At 44.4% G+C, this 17906-nt stretch overlaps 1 long non-coding RNA gene across 1 annotated transcript in view; it reads left to right on the top strand.

The window, feature by feature from the left end:
* The first annotated feature begins 2591 nt into the window (after window positions 1-2591).
* LOC149982178 (uncharacterized) overlaps window positions 2592-17906 on the top strand; it is a 49043-nt gene continuing 33728 nt past the window's right edge. Inside the window, exons 1-2 of the long non-coding RNA XR_016482704.1 lie at window positions 2592-3048; window positions 3417-3478. This is a non-coding gene — a long non-coding RNA (uncharacterized LOC149982178). The remainder of the gene's footprint in view (window positions 3049-3416; window positions 3479-17906) is intronic.

Genomic DNA, 17906 nt, shown 5'->3' with positions numbered 1-17906 from the left:
GGTGGCTTCCCTCCAGATGGCTTCCCTCTTTGGCTTCCCTCCAGGTGGCTTCCCTCTTTGGCTTCCCTCTTTGGCTTCCCTCTTTGGCTTCCCTCTTTGGCTTCCCTCTTTGGCTTCCCTCTTTGGCTTCCCTCCAGGTGGCTTCCCTCCAGGTGGCTTCCCTCTTTGGCTTCCCTCCAGGTGGCTTCCCTCTTTGGCTTCCCTCTTTGGCTTCCCTCCAGGTCTAAGGACAAACAGAGTTATTTAAAATATTTGACAAATTGGAGTGGCGATATAGTCCTCTACCATCCTCATTCTCATTAATGATGGACAGCAATACAAAATGACAACATGTTTCATTATTTTGTCATTATTAAGGTATGTTATGCATGAATACGATGGCTCACAGCTTGTTGTTGGCATTTCCTGACTACGCTTGACTACTTTGCCAATTAAATAGTTATTAAAGTAATTAGCAACATCAAAAGCTTTTGTGATAAATGAGCCATCTGATTCAATGTAAGATGGAATTGAATTAGTGTTTCTGCCCATAAGTGTAGGTGATAGCCTATTGGCTACAATCGGTCATGTCCAGACCTATAGTGACAGGGAGGGAGGAGCCGGGAAATCTAGCCAATCTTTAATGAGACTTTTAATTACATACTGTATAATGTATATAGGCTAAATGCCAGTCATGTTTGTTGAAAATAATGACTGGATCATTTATATTAACGTCTGATTCTGGGGCTCCCGAGTGGCGCAGTGATCTAAGGCACTGCATCTCAGTGCAAGGGGCATCACTACAGTCCCTGGTTTGAAACCAGGCTGTATCACTGCAACATCACCAACTTTGCAGTCAACATTTTGAAACTATTTAACCACAAATGTAATTGTTTAAAACCTGGATGTTTTCTTGTCATTTTTTTTAGACATGTCTTACCGTGTTCTGCCCATTTGAATGTTCTGCCTATTTGAATGTTCTGCCCATTTGAATGTTCTGCCTATTAGAATGTTCTGCCTATTTGAATGTTCTGCCTATTTGAATGTTCTGCCTATTTGAATGTTCTGCCTATTAGAATGTTCTGTCTATTAGAATGTTCTGCCCATTTGAATGTTCTGCCCATTTGAATGTTCTGCCCATTTGAATGTTCTGCCTATTAGAATGTTCTGCCTATTAGAATGTTCTGTCTATTAGAATGTTCTGCCCATTTGAATGTTCTGCCTATTAGAATGTTCTGCCTATTTGAATGTTCTGCCTATTTGAATGTTCTGCCTATTTGAATGTTCTGCCTATTTGAACGTTCTGCCTATTTGAACGTTCTGCCTATTTGAATGTTCTGCCTATTTGAATGTTCTGCCCATTTGAATGTTCTGCCCATTTGAATGTTCTGCCTATTAGAATGTTCTGCCTATTTGAACGTTCTGCCCATTTGAATGTTCTGCCTATTTGAATGTTCTGCCCATTTGAATGTTCTGCCTATTAGAATGTTCTGCCTATTTGAATGTTCTGCCTATTAGAATGTTCTGCCCATTTGAATGTTCTGCCTATTTGAATGTTCTGCCTATTTGAATGTTCTGCCCATTTGAATGTTCTGCCTATTTGAATGTTCTGCCCATTTGAATGTTCTGCCTATTAGAATGTTCTGCCCATTTGAATGTTCTGCCTATTTGAATGTTCTGCCTATTTGAATGTTCTGCCCATTTGAATGTTCTGCCTATTTGAATGTTCTGCCCATTTGAATGTTCTGCCTATTAGAATGTTCTGCCTATTAGAATGTTCTGTCTATTAGAATGTTCTGCCCATTTGAATGTTCTGCCTATTTGAATGTTCTGCCTATTTGAATGTTATGTCTATTAGAATGTTCTGTCTATTAGAATGTTCTGCCTATTTGAATGTTCTGCCTATTTGAATGTTCTGCCTATTAGAATGTTCTGTCTATTAGAATGTTCTGTCTATTAGAATGTTCTGCCCATTTGAATGTTCTGCCTATTTGAATGTTCTGCCCATTTGAATGTTCTGCCTATTTGAATGTTCTGCCTATTTGAATGTTCTGCCTATTTGAATGTTCTGCCTATTAGAATGTTCTGTCTATTAGAATGTTCTGTCTATTAGAATGTTCTGCCCATTTTAATGTTCTTTCTATTTGAATGTTCTGCCCATTTGAATGTTCTGCCCATTTGAATGTTCTGCCTATTTGAATGTTCTGCCCATTTGAATGTTCTGCCCATTTGAATGTTCTGCCTATTTGAATGTTCTGCCTATTTGAATGTTCTGCCCATTTGAATGTTCTGCCCATTTGAATGTTCTTCCCATTTGAATGCAGAAGCTCTCTATTAGAGCTCTAGGGGCGCTATTTCATTTTTGGATAAAAAACGTTCCCGTTTTAAGCGCGATATTTTGTCACGAAAAGATGCTCGACTATGCATATTCTTGACAGTTTTGGAAAGAAAACACTCTGAAGTTTCAGAATCTGCAAAGATTTTGTCTGTAAGTGCCCCAGAACTCATTCTACAGGCGAAACCAAGATGATGCATCACCCAGGAATTAGCAGAATTTCTGAAGCTCTGTTTTCCATTCTCTCCTTATATGGCTGTGATTGCGCAACGAATGAGCCTACACTTTCTGTCGTTCGCCCAAGGTCTTAGCAGCATTGTGACATATTTGTAGGCATATCATTGGAAGATTGACCATAAGAGACTACATTTTCCAAGTGTCCGCCTGGTGTCCTGCGTCGAATTCGGTGCGCAATTGCCAGCTGCTTCTACTTTACCATTTGATTCAGGGGAGAAAGCATGTGTCCAAGAACGATGTATCAATGAAGAGATATGTGAAAAACACCTTGATGATTGATTCTAAACAACGTTTGCCATGTTTTCAGTCGATATTATGGAGTTAATTTGGAAAAAAGTTCGCGTTTTGAGGACTGAATTTTCGGATTTTTTTTGGTAGCCAAATGTGATGTATAAAACGGAGCTATTTCTAATACACAAGGAATCTTTTTGGAAAAACGGAGCATCTGCTATCTAACTGAGAGTATCCTCATTGAAAACATCAGAAGTTCTTCAAAGGTAAATTATTTTATTTGAAGGCTTTTATGTTTTTGTTAATGTTGCGTGCTGGATGCTAACGCTAATGCTAACGCTAAATGCTAACGCGAAATGCTAACGCTAGCTAGCTACTTTTACACAAATGATTGTTTTCCTATGGTTGAGAAGCATATTTTGAAAATCTAAGATGACAGTGTTGTTTACAAAAGGCTAAGCTTGAGAGATGGCATATTTATTTCATTTCATTTGCGATTTTCATAAATAGTTAACGTTGTGTTATGCTAATGAGCTTGCTGATAGATTTACACAATCCTGGATACAGGGGTTTTTTCATAGCTAAACGTGACGCAGAAAACGGAGCGATTTGTCCTAAACAAATAATCTTTCAGGAAAAACTGAACATTTGCTATCTGAGAGTCTCCTCATTGAAAACATCTGAAGTTCTTCAAAGGTAAATGATTTTATTTGAATGCTTTTCTGTTTTTTTGTGTAAATGTTGCCAGCTGAATGCTAATGCTAAATGCTACGTTAGCCATCAATACTGTTACACAAATGCTTGTTTTGCAATGGTTGAGAAGCATATTTTGAAAATCTGAGATGACAGTGTTGTTAACAAAAGGCTAAGCTTGAGAGCTAGCATATTTATTTCATTTCATTTGCGATTTTCATGAATAGTTAACGTTGCGTTATGGTAATGAGCTTGAGTCTGTATTCACGATCCCGGATCCGGGATGGGGAGATCAGAAAGGTTAAGGGGATTATTTTGTAGACACTCTCTCATATGCCATTGAAACCAGTATTTCTCTCATGTTAACTACTTTCTTTCCGTTGTCCAGCAGCCATAGACACAATCCTACTCATATTAACAACCCATCTAGTCATATTAACAACCCATCTAGTCATATTAACAACCCATATTAACAACCCATCTGACCCATCTACTCATATTAACAACCCATCTAGTCATATTAACAACCCATATTAACAACCCATCTAACCCATCTAGTCATATTAACAACAGCCCATATTAACAACCCATCTAACCCTTCTAGTCATATTAACAACCCATCTAGTCATATTAACAACCCATCTAGTCATATTAACAACCCATCTAACCCATCTAGTCATATTAACAACAACCCATATTAGCAACCCATCTAACCCATCTAGTCATATTAACAACCCATCTAGTCATATCAACAACCCATCTAGTCACATCTAGTCATATTAACAACCCATCTAGTCATATTAACAACAACCCATATTAACAACCAATCTAACCCATATCAACAACAAACCATATCAACAACCCATCTAGTCACATCTAGTCATATTAACAACCCATATTAACAACCCATCTAACCCATCTAGTCATATTAACAACAACCCATATTAACAACCCATCTGACCCATCTAGTCATATTAACAACCCATCTAGTCACATCTAGTCATATTAACAACCCATATTAACAACCCATCTAGTCACATCTAGTCATATTAACAACCCATATTAACAACCCATCTAGTCACATCTAGTCATATTAACAACCCATATTAACAACCCATCTAGTCACATCTAGTCATATTAACAACAAACCATATTAACAACCCATCTAGTCACATCTAGTCATATTAACAACCCATCTAGTCATATTAACAACCCATATTAACAACCCATCTAGTCACATCTAGTCATATTAACAACCCATATTAACAACCCATATTAACAACCCATGCTAGTTGTTGCATCTTTAGATCTATCCTCATTCTACACTTCTAACGGATATTTTAATCTCTGTCGTATGAAACCGTTTGCCTTTGCAGCACGCTTTGGAGAACTGCTAATAACATTATGGAACATTCACGCTTCTAACCTACTGCCGTGTACACATTGCTGCACTTATAACGTGATGAAATAACCTAATGGTTCTTCAACATTTTTTAATAAGCTAAGTGTTCGTATCTGTTTTGCATCAGCCTCATTTCTTTTTAAAGTTTATGTTGACGTCGTTTTTAGTGATTTTATTAATTTGGGAGCGTGGTAAGCGTACATCTTACTTTATTTGATGAACACCAAAAAACATCAAACTATAAACAAAACGTAGCGTTCTGCAGGCTATACAGTAACTATACATATCAAGATCCCACAAACTACAGGTGGAAAAAAGGCTGCCTAAGTATGATCCCCAATCAGAGACAGCGATAGACAGCTGCCTCTGATTGGGAACCACACCCGGCCAACAAAGAAATAGAACACATAGATTGCCCACCCACCCTAGTCACACCCTGACCTAACCAAAATAGAGAATAAAAAGGATCTCTAAGGTCAGGGGAGTGACATCTTGTCCCCTTTGAGAGGACTTTCTGGGCTTTTCAATGACATCACATGTGTTGTGACCATGAAAACTTTATCTAAATGGTTCTTTAAAAAAATGTCTGCCAATAAAAAATTTGCACATTTGATGGAAAATTTAGTGTGTGTAATTATTATCATTTTGTCTCTAGTAAGGAACATAGTTGTCAGGGCTGTGTAATAATTGTTCACATGAAGTAGGAGCTTGTCAAGAAATGTCCTCTGTATTGGACACCCTTATGCCGCAAATATGATTTAATCCTACTGTACCCATTGACTGGTATGTAAATTGTTTCATATTTAAGTCCTAACTACAGAGGACAATTTTGCACTTATAATCAAATTTAAATAACAATATTATTGTATCTTTTTTTATGTTAACATATATATATTTTAAACAGTAATGTTATGTAAAAAAGGTTAAAAGGAGGATATCAGCTACCGCCAAGCTATAATAGCTAGCTAGCTGCTGTCAGCTAAAAACAAGGTTAGTGCAAGGTCAGAGTAGGTTTTTACAAGTCATCAACTTCAAAACCTCTTCCCGTAGCAAAGCTAGCTTAGCTTACCTTACTTTCACAATTCACTACTGGTCTGGTCTATTGTGATTGGATGGCAATGACACACCCACATCAAACCACGCCCCCCAACACAACTCTTGTTTGACTTCAGTTATGGCCTTTTTTTAAAGCAATATGAAAGATGAGGCCAAATCAGGAAGTTCAGACCCTCTTTAAGATTCAACCAATAAATTGTTGTGGAAACTTAACACCCCATATGTACTGCAAAACTAAAAGATAACAGCTGTGTAAATAAAGCTGTAAGGCTGCTCGTCTCAGAGAATGAACCTCCATCTATTCAGGGTCATTACAAAGATATCTCTAATTTAATACCTTTGGACTAGTAACCGAAAGGTTGCAAGATCGAATCCCCGAGCCGACAAGGTACAAATCTGTTGTTCTGCCCCCTGAACAAGACAGTTAACCCACTGTTCCTAGGCTGTCATTGAAAATAAGAATTTGTTCTTAATAACTGACTTGCCTAGTTAAAAAAAGGTAAATAAAAAAAAACAGTATTTTGTGGTGTTAGTAGCCTAGTGGTTAGAGTGTTGGGCCAGTAACCAAAAGGTTGCGGGATTGAATCCCCGAGTTGACAAGGTAAAAATCTGTCATTCTCCACATGAACAAGACAGTTAGCCCACTGTTCCCTGGTAGGCTGTTATTGTAAATAAGAATTTGTTCTTTACTGACTAGTTAAATAAAGGTTAAAATAAAAATACAGTGCATTTGGAAGGTATTCAGCCCCCTGGACTTTTTCCACATTTTGTTACATTTAATCCACTTATTCTAAAGTGGATTAAATAGTTTTACCCCCTCATCAGTCCACACTCAATACACCATAATGAAAAAACAAAAACAGGACTTTAGAAATATCACATTTACATAAGTATTCAGACCCTTTACTCAGTACTTTGTTGAAGCACATTTGGCAGCGATTACAGCCTCGAGTCTTCTTGGGTATAACGCTACAAGCTTGGCACACCTGTATTTAGGGAGTTTTTCCCATTCTTCTCTGCAGATCCTCTCAAGCTCTGTCAGGTTGGATGGGGAGCGTCACTGGACAGCTATTTTCAGGGCTCTCCAGAGATGTTCGATTGGGTTCAAGTCCGGGCTCTGGCTGGGACACTCAAGGACATTCAGAGACCTGCCTCGAAGCCACTCCTGCATTCTCTTGGCTGTGTGCTTAGGGTCGTTGTTCTGTTGGAAGGTGAACCGTCGCCTCAGTGTGAAGTCCTGAGCACTCTGGAGCAGGTTTTTATCAAGTATCTCTCTGTACTTTGCTCAGTTCATCTTTCCCTCGATCCTGACTAGTCTCCCAGTCCCTGCCGCTGAAAAACATCCCCACAGCATGATGCTGCCACCACCATGCATCACCGTGGGGATGGTGCCAGGTTTCCTCCAGACGTGATGCCTGCCTGCCTGCCTATCTGCCTGCCTGCCTGCCTGCCTGCCTGCCTGCCTGCCTGCCTGCCTGCCTATCTGCCTGCCTGCCTGCCTGCCTCCCCCTCCCTGCCTGCCTGCCTGCCTCCCCCTCCCTGCCTGCCTGCCTGCCTGCCAGCTCACAACCCACAAGCCTTTGTTGCTCCCCAAACACACATATCTCCCTTCACAAGTCCCCAAACACTGACAACACATGATTCCCATAGATGAAACGCATCATGAAACGCACTTGAACAACTTCAGTATAATTGAGACAAACTCGTTCAGTCACGGCTCATTTACTATAATGAACAAACTGAGCTGTTCAAAATGTAGTCCTTGGCACCCCAGTCAGTGTCTCTCAGATGTGGATATAATATCACTGTTCTAATTAGTGTTGATTCACTTTGGTGTAAACAGACTGAGGGAAATCTAAACTAAGGATTTGAATGAGCCTAATTGTGAGGTCATGATAATTTCCTAAAAAGGAAGAGAGAAGTGTTTGGAGCTATGACGTCTGAAGAGTCCGTATTGTTCTGGAACTGCCTGTGTACTTACTGTCATAAACATCTGCAAACCGAAATATACAAGAAATACTGTTTTTATGACTTTCACATCCTCCAACATGTCCTTTTCACCATTTGGTTATTTAATTCATGTTATGACTGTGATCATTCCAAAGATCCCATTCCCCTCCCTCCCATTGATATTGGCTTGACTCCAGACGCTGCCCATTCCTTTGTGTGTATCCCATTTGAACAGGTGTTATGTTTGGCTGTGTGTGGAAACAACAGACTCTTCACCAGCTGAGATGACAGTAGAGCGGTGTGGTGTCGGCCATGATAGCTGATCTGAATCAGACGTGCTTGTTCAGTGTCTGCCAGTCAGTCCTGTCGGAAGGATGGGCCAGGAGATCTGGGACCCCTCGTGTTCGTTTATGTGTGTTTGTGTGTGTGTGTGTGTGTGTGTGTGTGTGTGTGTGTGTGTGTGTGTGTGTGTGTGTGTGTGTGTGTGTGTGTGTGTGTGTGTGTCTGTGTGGTGTTAGATGTCCAGGAGTTCAGATTGTGTGTAAATAGCCGTAGACCTGCAGTCCTGGCTGACTGGCTAGCTGGGTGGCTGACTGAGTCGCTGACTGGCTGACTGGCTGGCTGACTAGATCACTGGATGGTTGGCTGGCTGGCTGACTGGCAGGCTGTCTAACTGGATGGCTGACTGGCTGACTGGGTGGCTGACTGGCTGACAGGGTGGCTGACTGGCTGGCTGACTTGATCACTGGCTGACTGGCTATCTGGCTAGATGGCTGACTGGCAGGCTGTCTAACTGGCTGACTGGATGGCTGACTAGGTGGCTGGATAACTGGATGGCTGACTGGCTGGCTGGATGACTGGATGGCTGACTAGATCACTGGCTGGCTGGCTGGCTGGCTTCAGAGCTTACAGGCCTGACCCTGTAGAGCGAGACGGGATGAGAGGGGGACCAGATGGGGACATGAATACTGCATAGGCCCTCAGCCTCCACCCTTCCTCTGTGTATGTGTGTGTGTGTGTGTGTGTGTGTGTGTGTGTGTGTGTGTGAGCGCCCCCTTCATTCTCCAAGCCACCCTCCTTCACATTACCTTGCGTGCAGCACATTACCTCAACTAACGCCTCCCATAATTGATGTGGTGGAAGGAATGGCCATCAAGGAGCTTTCTGCAGAGTGACATCTCACAAGGTCAGAGAGGGAGTCTGTCGAGTTGACATACTTCTGGCACTGCACGGTCTGACTGAGACTTGCTTTTGAAGCCTTTTGGAGTGCACTAAGGAAAGGGCTTCCATTTGGGACACAGCGTACCTCTCAAACTGGGGCAGAATGTTTCATTATAATGCATTATGGGTGTGGCCAACAGTTTACTCGGAACTGGGAAAATATCACTGTAATACAAAGTCTATAAATTGTTAAAGTCTATATTTCATGTATGAGTGTTTGTCAAAGAGTCTGGCTGGCATACTTCTGGCACTGCAGGGTCGGGTTCTAAGAGACTTGATTTTTGTAGACCCTCAATGGGATAGAACGTGTGATTGTGATCAGCTCTGATTGTCAATGTATTACTTTACTTAGCCATCACTGGTGAATGTTGGCCTACAGATCTGGAATCTTAATTTGAGCCAGTTTGTTACAGCAGGAAAATAATCCTGTAGCAACAGGAAATGTGAATTATTATGTTATGAAAGTTCTCGTGCAACAGAGTGATCAAATTAAGATCCTACATCTGTTTTAGCTAGCATATTTGGTTCCTTGGAAGTTGTGGGAACGTATGTTTTCGATTTCACATTGGCTGAGAAATCGTAAACCAGAGTAAAACCAGAGGAAAAGGTTCTCAGAACCTCCCTGTAATCTAAAAATAAAATTATTACTGATGTTTTCAGAGAATGTTTTACACTGGTTCCAAGGAGGTTCTGAGAACGTTTTACTCTGGTTCCAGGGAGGTTCTGAGAACGTTTTACTCTGGTCCCTTTAAAGGTTTCCTGGGAGGTTTTATTAACGATCTGAGAATGGAAATTCTAGGTCATAGCATATGGATTTGTTTTAGGATGGTTATAGCATGGATCATTTAGCGATTTTGTCTTTTAGGATCCCTTTAGGTGTTGCCCAAAAATATATAAAAAGTATTGAAAAATATAAAATTAGGCCTTTACTGTCCAAAAATAAATCATAAAGATTAATGTGTTGTAGTGTCTGTCCTATATCTAGGAGATAAAACAAAATATTAACATTTTTGGCGACACAGTGTTGCTGCTTTTTTGTTGTTGCTTTGTGACTGTGACTAAAGCAATCCACTATGTCGCAGTGGATTGAGATGCAGCCCGTGCAAATAAACTGATATCCCTAGCATAAACTATCTCCCACTTCATTCACAGTGTTGTGTATCACCCACTTCATTCACAGTGTTGTGTATCACCCACTTCATTCACAGTGTTGTGTTTCTCCCACCTCATTCACAGTGTTGTGTTGTGTTTCTCCCACTTCATTCACAGTGTTGTGTTTCTCCCACTTCATTCACAGTGTTGTGTTTCTCCCAGTTCATTCCCAGTGTTGTGTTGTGTTTCTCCCAGTTCATTCCCAGTGTTACTGTTTGTACTACCCAGTGCAGCAGGAAATCCCCCCAGAAACATTTCCATTATGAATGACCCCCTAGAGCAACACACACAGAAATAGCAAGGAGAACATAGACTTTTAAAAGCCAAGGCCAATATTATTTTATACAAGAATTCTGTCAAAAATATCTAACAGACATTGACCACGTTAATAACGTAGACTATAAGTAAAAGGAATGTCTGTGGAGAAACTTTTATGCATAGGCTATACTGTCATTACAGGAGATGATGTTCATACGGTCATTACAGGAGATGATGTTCATACGGTCATTACAGGAGATGATGTTCATACGGTCATTACAGGAGATGGTGTTCATACGGTCATTACAGGAGATGATGTTCATACGGTCATTACAGGAGATGGTGTTCATACGGTCATTACAGGAGATGGTGTTAATACTGACTTTGACAATAGAGCTCCACCACAATAGGGCTCCACTACACTAGAGCTCCACTACAGTAGGGCTCCACTAAACTAGGGCTCCACTAGAGTTCCACTACAGTAGGGCTCCAATACACTAGAGCTCCACTACACTAGAGCTCCACTACAGTAGGGCTCCACTAGAGATCCACTACAGTAGGGCTCCACTACACTAGAGCTGCACTACACTAGAGCTCAACTACACTAGAGCTCCACTACAGTAGGGCTCCACTAGAGATCCACTACAGTAGGGCTCCACTACACTAGAGCTGCACTACACTAGAGCTCAACTACACTAGAGCTCCACTACAGTAGGGCTCCACTAGAGATCCACTACAGTAGGGCTCCACTACACTAGAGCTGCACTACACTAGAGCTCAACTACACTAGAGCTCCACTACAGTAGGGCTCCACTAGAGATCCACTACAGTAGGGCTCCACAAAACTAGGGCTCCACTACAGTAGGGCTCCACGAGAGCTCCACTACATTAGGGCTCCACTACAGTAGGGCTCCACTAAACTAAGGCTCCACTAGAGCTCCACTACAGTAGGGCTCCACTACAGTAGGGCTCCACTAGAGCTCCACTAAACTAGGGCTCCACTAGAGCTACACTAAACTAGGGCTCCACTAGAGCTCCACTAAGCTAGGGCTCCACTAGGACTCCACTACACTAGGCCTCCACTAGACTAGAACTCCATTAAACTAGGGCTCCACTAGGGCTCCACTACACTAGGGCTCCACTAGACTAGAGCTCCACTACACTAGGGCTCCACTACACTAGAGCTCCACTACACTAGAGCTCCACTAAACTAGGGCTCCACTAGAGCTCCACTACACTATGGCTCCAATAGGGCTCCACTAGAGCTACACTACACTAGGGCTCCACTAGAGCTACACTACACTAGAGCTCCACTACATTAGAGCTCCACTACAGTAGGGCTCCACTAGAGCTCCACTACACTAGAGCTCCACTAGAGCTCCACTACACTAGAGCTCCACTACACTAGGGCTCCACTAGAGCTCCACTACACTAGGGCTCCATTAGGGCTCCACTAAACTAGGGCTCCACAAGGGCTCCACTAGGACTCCGCTAGAGCCCCACTACACTTGAGATCCACTAGAGCTCCTCTACACTAGGGCTCCACTAGAGCTCCACTACACTATGGTTCCAATAGGGCTCCACTAGAGCTACACTACACTAGGGCTCCAACAGGGCTCCACAACACTAGGGCTCCACTACAGTAGAGCTCCACTACACTAGAGCTCCACTATAGCTCCACTAAACTAGGGCTCCACTAGGGCTCCACTACACTAGGGCTCCACTAGACTAGAGCTCCACTAAACTAGGGCTCCACTAGGGCTCCACTACACTAGGGCTCCACTAGACTAGAGCTCCACTACACTAGGACTCCACTACACTAGAGCTCCACTAAACTAGGGCTCCACTAGAGCTCCACTACACTATGGCTCCAATAGGGCTCCACTAGAGCTACACGACACTAGGGCTCCACTAGAGCTAAACTACACTAGAGCTCCACTACATTAGAGCTCCACTACAGTAGGGCTCCACTAGAGCTCCACTACACTAGAGCTCCACTACACTAGGGCTCCACTAGAGCTCCACTACACTAGGGCTCCATTAGGGCTCCACTAGGACTCCGCTAGAGCCCCACTACACTTGAGATCCACTAGAGCTCCACTACACTAGGGCTCCACTAGAGCTCCACTACACTACGGCTCCAATAGTGCTCCACTAGAGCTACACTACACTAGGGCTCCACTAGAGCTCCACTACACTAGGGCTCCATTAGGGCTCCACTAAACTAGGGCTCCACAAGGGCTCCACTAGGACTCCGCTAGAGCCCCACTACACTTGAGATCCACTAGAGCTCCTCTACACTAGGGCTCCACTAGAGCTACACTACACTAGGGCTCCAACAGGGCTCCACAACACTAGGGCTCCACTACAGTAGAGCTCCACTACACTAGAGCTCCACTATAGCTCCACTAAACTAGGGCTCCACTAGGGCTCCACTACACTAGGGCTCCACTAGACTAGAGCTCCACTAAACTAGGGCTCCACTAGGGCTCCACTACACTAGGGCTCCACTAGACTAGAGCTCCACTACACTAGGACTCCACTACACTAGAGCTCCACTAAACTAGGGCTCCACTAGAGCTCCACTACACTATGGCTCCAATAGGGCTCCACTAGAGCTACACGACACTAGGGCTCCACTAGAGCTAAACTACACTAGAGCTCCACTACATTAGAGCTCCACTACAGTAGGGCTCCACTAGAGCTCCACTACACTAGAGCTCCACTACACTAGGGCTCCACTAGAGCTCCACTACACTAGGGCTCCATTAGGGCTCCACTAGGACTCCGCTAGAGCCCCACTACACTTGAGATCCACTAGAGCTCCACTACACTAGGGCTCCACTAGAGCTCCACTACACTACGGCTCCAATAGTGCTCCACTAGAGCTACACTACACTAGGGCTCCACTAGAGCTCCACTGGAGCTCCACTTGCACTCCTTTAGTGCTTCACTCCACTAGGGCTCCACTCCACTAGGGCTCCACTCGGGCTCCACAACACTAGGGCTCCACTACACTAGAGCTCCACTACAGTAGGGCTCCACTAGAGCTCCTCTACACTAGGGCTCCACTACACTAGAGCTCCACTAAACTAGGGCTCCACTAGAGCTCCACTAAACTAGGGCTCCACTAGGGCTCCACTAAACTAGGGCTCCACTAGAGCTCCACTAAACTAGGACTCCACTTGGGCTCCACTACACTAGGGCTCCACTAGACTAGAGCTCCACTACAGTAGGAATACACTAAACTAGGGCTACACTAAACTAGGGCTCCACTACAGTAGGGCTCCACTACAGTAGGGCTCCACTAGAGCTCCACTACACTAGGGCTTCACAACACTAGAGCTCCTCTACACTAGAGCTCCACTACACTAGAGCTCCACTACACTAGAGTTCCACTACACTAGGGCTCCACTAGAGCTCCGCTACACTAGGGCTCCACTAGAGCTCCACTACACTAGGGCTCCACTAAACTAGGGCTCCACAAGGGCTCCACTAGGACTCCGCTAGAGCCCCACTACACTTGAGATCCACTAGAGCTCTGCTACAGTAGGGCTCCACTAGAGCTCCACTACACTATGGCTCCAATAGGGCTCCACTAGAGCTACACTACACTAGGGCTCCACTAGAGCTACACTACACTAGGGCTCCACTAGAGCTACACTACACTAGGGCTCCACTAGAGAAACACTACACTAGGGCTCCACTAGAGCTCCGCTACACTAGGGCTCCACTAGAGCTCCACTACAGTAGGGCTCCATTAGGGCTCCACTAAACTAGGGCTTCACAAGGACTCCATTAGAGCTCCACTGGGGCTCCACTTCCACTCCTTTAGTGCTTCACTCCACTAGGGTTCCACTACACTAGGGCTCCACTCCACTAGGGCTCCACTAGGGCTCCACAACACTAGGGCTCCACTCCACTAGGGCTTAACTAGGGCTCCACAACACTAGGGCTGCACTCCACTAGGGCTCCACGACACTAGCACTCTACTACAATAGGGCTCCACTAGGGCTCCAATACACTACTGCTCGACTGCACTAGGGCTCCAGAAGAGCTCCACTACACTAGGGCTCCACTACACTAGGGCTCCAGTATAGAGCCACTACACTAGGGCTCCACTACACTAGAGCTCCAGTATAGATCCACTACACTAGGGCTCCACTATGGCTCCACTATGGCTCCAGTAGGGCTACACTAGAGCTCCACTACACGAGTGCTCAACTACACTAGGACTCCACTAGGGTTCGGCTATACTAGTGCTCCACTAGAGCTCCAGTATAGATCCACTACACTAGTGCTCCACTATGGCTCCACTAGGGCTCCACTAGAGCTCCACTAAACTAGAGCCCACACTACACTAAGGCTCCACTAGGGCTCCTTTACACTATTGTTCCACTTGAGCTCCACTACATTAAGGTTCCACTAAGGCTCTGCTACACTAGGGCTCCACTACACTAGAGCTCCACTACACTAGAGCTCCACTACACCAGGGCTCCAATACACTAGGTCTCCAAAACTCTAGGGCTCCAAAACTCTAGGGCTCCGCTACACTAGGGCTCCACTACACTAGAGCTCCACTACACTAGGGCTCAACTACACTAGGGCTCCACTACACTAGGGCTCCACTACACTAGAGCTCAACTACACAAGTGTTCAGCTAGGCTCTGCTAGGGTTCCACTACACTAAAGCTCAGCTAGTAAAGCCTTTTGGAGCCCTAGTGGAGCCCTAGTAAAGCCTAGAGGAGCCTAGAGGAGCCCTAGTAAAGCCTAGAGGAGCCTAATGGAGCCCTAGTAAAGCCTTTTTGAGCCCTAGTGGAGCCCTAGTAAAGCCTAGTGGAGCCCTAGTTTAGCCTAGAGGAGCCTAGTGGAGCCTAGTGGAGCCCTAGATGATCCCTAGTGGAGCCCTAGAGGAGCCTTAGAGGAGCCCTAGTGGAGCCCTAGTAAAGCCTAGAGGAGCCTAGTGGAGCCCTAGAGGAGCCCTAGAGGAGCCCTAGTGGAGGCCTAGTAAAGCCTAGAGGAGCCCTAGAGGAGCCCTAGTGGAGCCCTAGTGATGCCCTAGAGGAGCCCTAGTGATGCCCTAGAGGATCCCTAGTGATGCCCTAGTGGAGCCACCAGCTTATTCAGTCACAGTCAGTCACTCTTATTTACAAACAAATAGAAGGGGAAAAGTTATTCTGCCTGCCTGCCTGCCTGCCTAGCTGCCTGCCTGCCTGCCTGTCTGCCTGTCTCTGTGTCTGCCTGCCTGCCTGCCTGCCTGCCTGCCTGCCTGCCTGCCTGCCTGCCTGCCTGCCTGCCTGCCTGCATGTCTGTCTGTCTGTCTGTCTGACTGCCTCCTATGGATCACAGCGTGTGCTCTGGCACTTCCTTCTGGTTCTGCCTGCCTGCCTGTCTGTCTGCCTGCCTGCCTGTCTGTCTGTCTGTCTCTGTGCCTGCCTGCCTGCCTGCCTGCCTGCCTGCCTGCCTGCCTGTCTGTCTGTCTGTCTGTCTCTGTGCCTGCCTGCCTGCCTGTCTGTCTGTCTGCCTGCCTGCCTGCCTGCCTGCCTGCCTGCCTGCCTGCCTGCCTGCCTGCCTGCCTGCCTGCCTGCCTGCCTGCCTGCCTGCCTCCTATGGATCACAGCGTGTGCTCTGGCACTTCCTTCTGGTTCTACAAACAAACATGTATAGAAAAAGTATCTCGTAGCGCCAACAAATACACCAAGTATACAATGCATGAACCTGGCGAAGCTGTGAAGCATCGTCTCACTGGGCACCAACATGGAATCGACCTTGAATTGACGTCTGTGCCCAGTGGGAAGGGAGGTAACCCTGATATGGTGTCCCTGTGTTATGAGTTAATATAGAAGGGTGTCCCTGTGTTATGAGTTAATATAGAAGGGTGTCCCTGTGTTATGTCCCTGTGTTATGAGTTAATATAGAAGGGTGTCCCTGTGTAATGAGTTAATATAGAAGGGTGTCCCTGTGTAATGAGTTAATATAGAAGGGTGTCCCTGTGTTATGAGTTAATATAGAAGGGTGTCCCTGTGTAATGAGTTAATATAGAAGGGTGTCCCTGTGTAATGAGTTAATATAGAAGGGTGTCCCTGTGTTATGAGTTAATATAGAAGGGTGTCCCTGTGTAATGAGTTAATATAGAAGGGTGTCCCTGTGTAATGAGTTAATATAGAAGGGTGTCCCTGTGTAATGAGTTAATATAGAAGGGTGTCCCTGTGATATGTCCCTGTGTAATGAGTTAATATAGAAGGGTGTCCCTGTGTAATGAGTTAATATAGAAGGGTGTCCCTGTGTAATGAGTTCATATAGAAGGGTGTCCCTGTGTTATGAGTTAATATAGAAGGGTGTCCTTGTGTAATGAGTTAATATAGAAGGGTGTCCCTGTGTAATGAGTTAATATAGAAGGGTGTCCCTGTGTTATGAGTTAATATAGAAGGGTGTCCCTGTGTAATGAGTTAATATAGAAGGGTGTCCCTGTGTTATGAGTTAATATAGAAGGGTGTCCCTGTGTAATGAGTTACTATACAAGGGTGTCCCTGTGTAATGAGTTAATATAGAAGGGTGTCCCTGTGTAATGAGTTGATATAGAAGGGTGTCCCTGTGTAATGAGTTACTATAGAAGGGTGTCCCTGTGTTATGAGTTAATATAGAAGGGTGTCCCTGTGTAATGAGTTAATATAGAAGGGTGTCCCTGTGTAATGAGTTAATATAGAATGGTGTCCCTGTGTTATGAGTTAATATAGAAGGGTGTCCCTGTGTAATGAGTTAATATAGAAGAGTGTCCCTGTGTAATGAGTTAATATAGAAGGGTGTCCCTGTGTTATGAGTTAATATAGAAGGGTGTCCCTGTGTAATGAGTTAATATAGAAGGGTGTCCCTGTGTAATGAGTTAATATAGAAGGGTGTCCCTGTGTAATGAGTTAATATAGAAGGGTGTCCCTGTGTAATGAGTTAATATAGAAGGGTGTCCCTGTGTTATGAGTTAATATAGAAGGGTGTCCCTGTGTTATGAGTTAATATAGAAGGGTGTCCCTGTGTAATGAGTTAATATAGAAGGGTGTCCCTGTGTAATGAGTTAATATAGAAGGGTGTCCCTGTGTAATGAGTTAATATAGAAGGGTGTCCCTGTGTTATGAGTTAATATAGAAGGGTGTCCCTGTGTAATGAGTTAATATAGAAGGGTGTCCCTGTGTAATGAGTTAATATAGAAGGGTGTCCCTGTGTTATGTCCCTGTGTAATGAGTTAATATAGAAGGGTGTCCCTGTGATATGTCCCTGTGATATGAGTTAATATAGAAGGGTGTCCCTGTGATATGTCCCTGTGTTATGAGTTAATATAGAAAGGTGTCCCTGTGTTATGAGTTAATATAGAAGGGTGTCCCTGTGTAATGAGTTAAT

Source organism: Oncorhynchus mykiss, chromosome 8, assembly GCF_057628025.1.
Source record: "Oncorhynchus mykiss isolate SJ-2025 chromosome 8, ASM5762802v1, whole genome shotgun sequence".
In the NCBI taxonomy this organism is placed as follows: Eukaryota; Metazoa; Chordata; class Actinopteri; order Salmoniformes; family Salmonidae; genus Oncorhynchus; species Oncorhynchus mykiss.
Note: the sequence above shows the minus strand (reverse complement) of the source record. Positions and strands in the feature narration are given on the sequence as shown.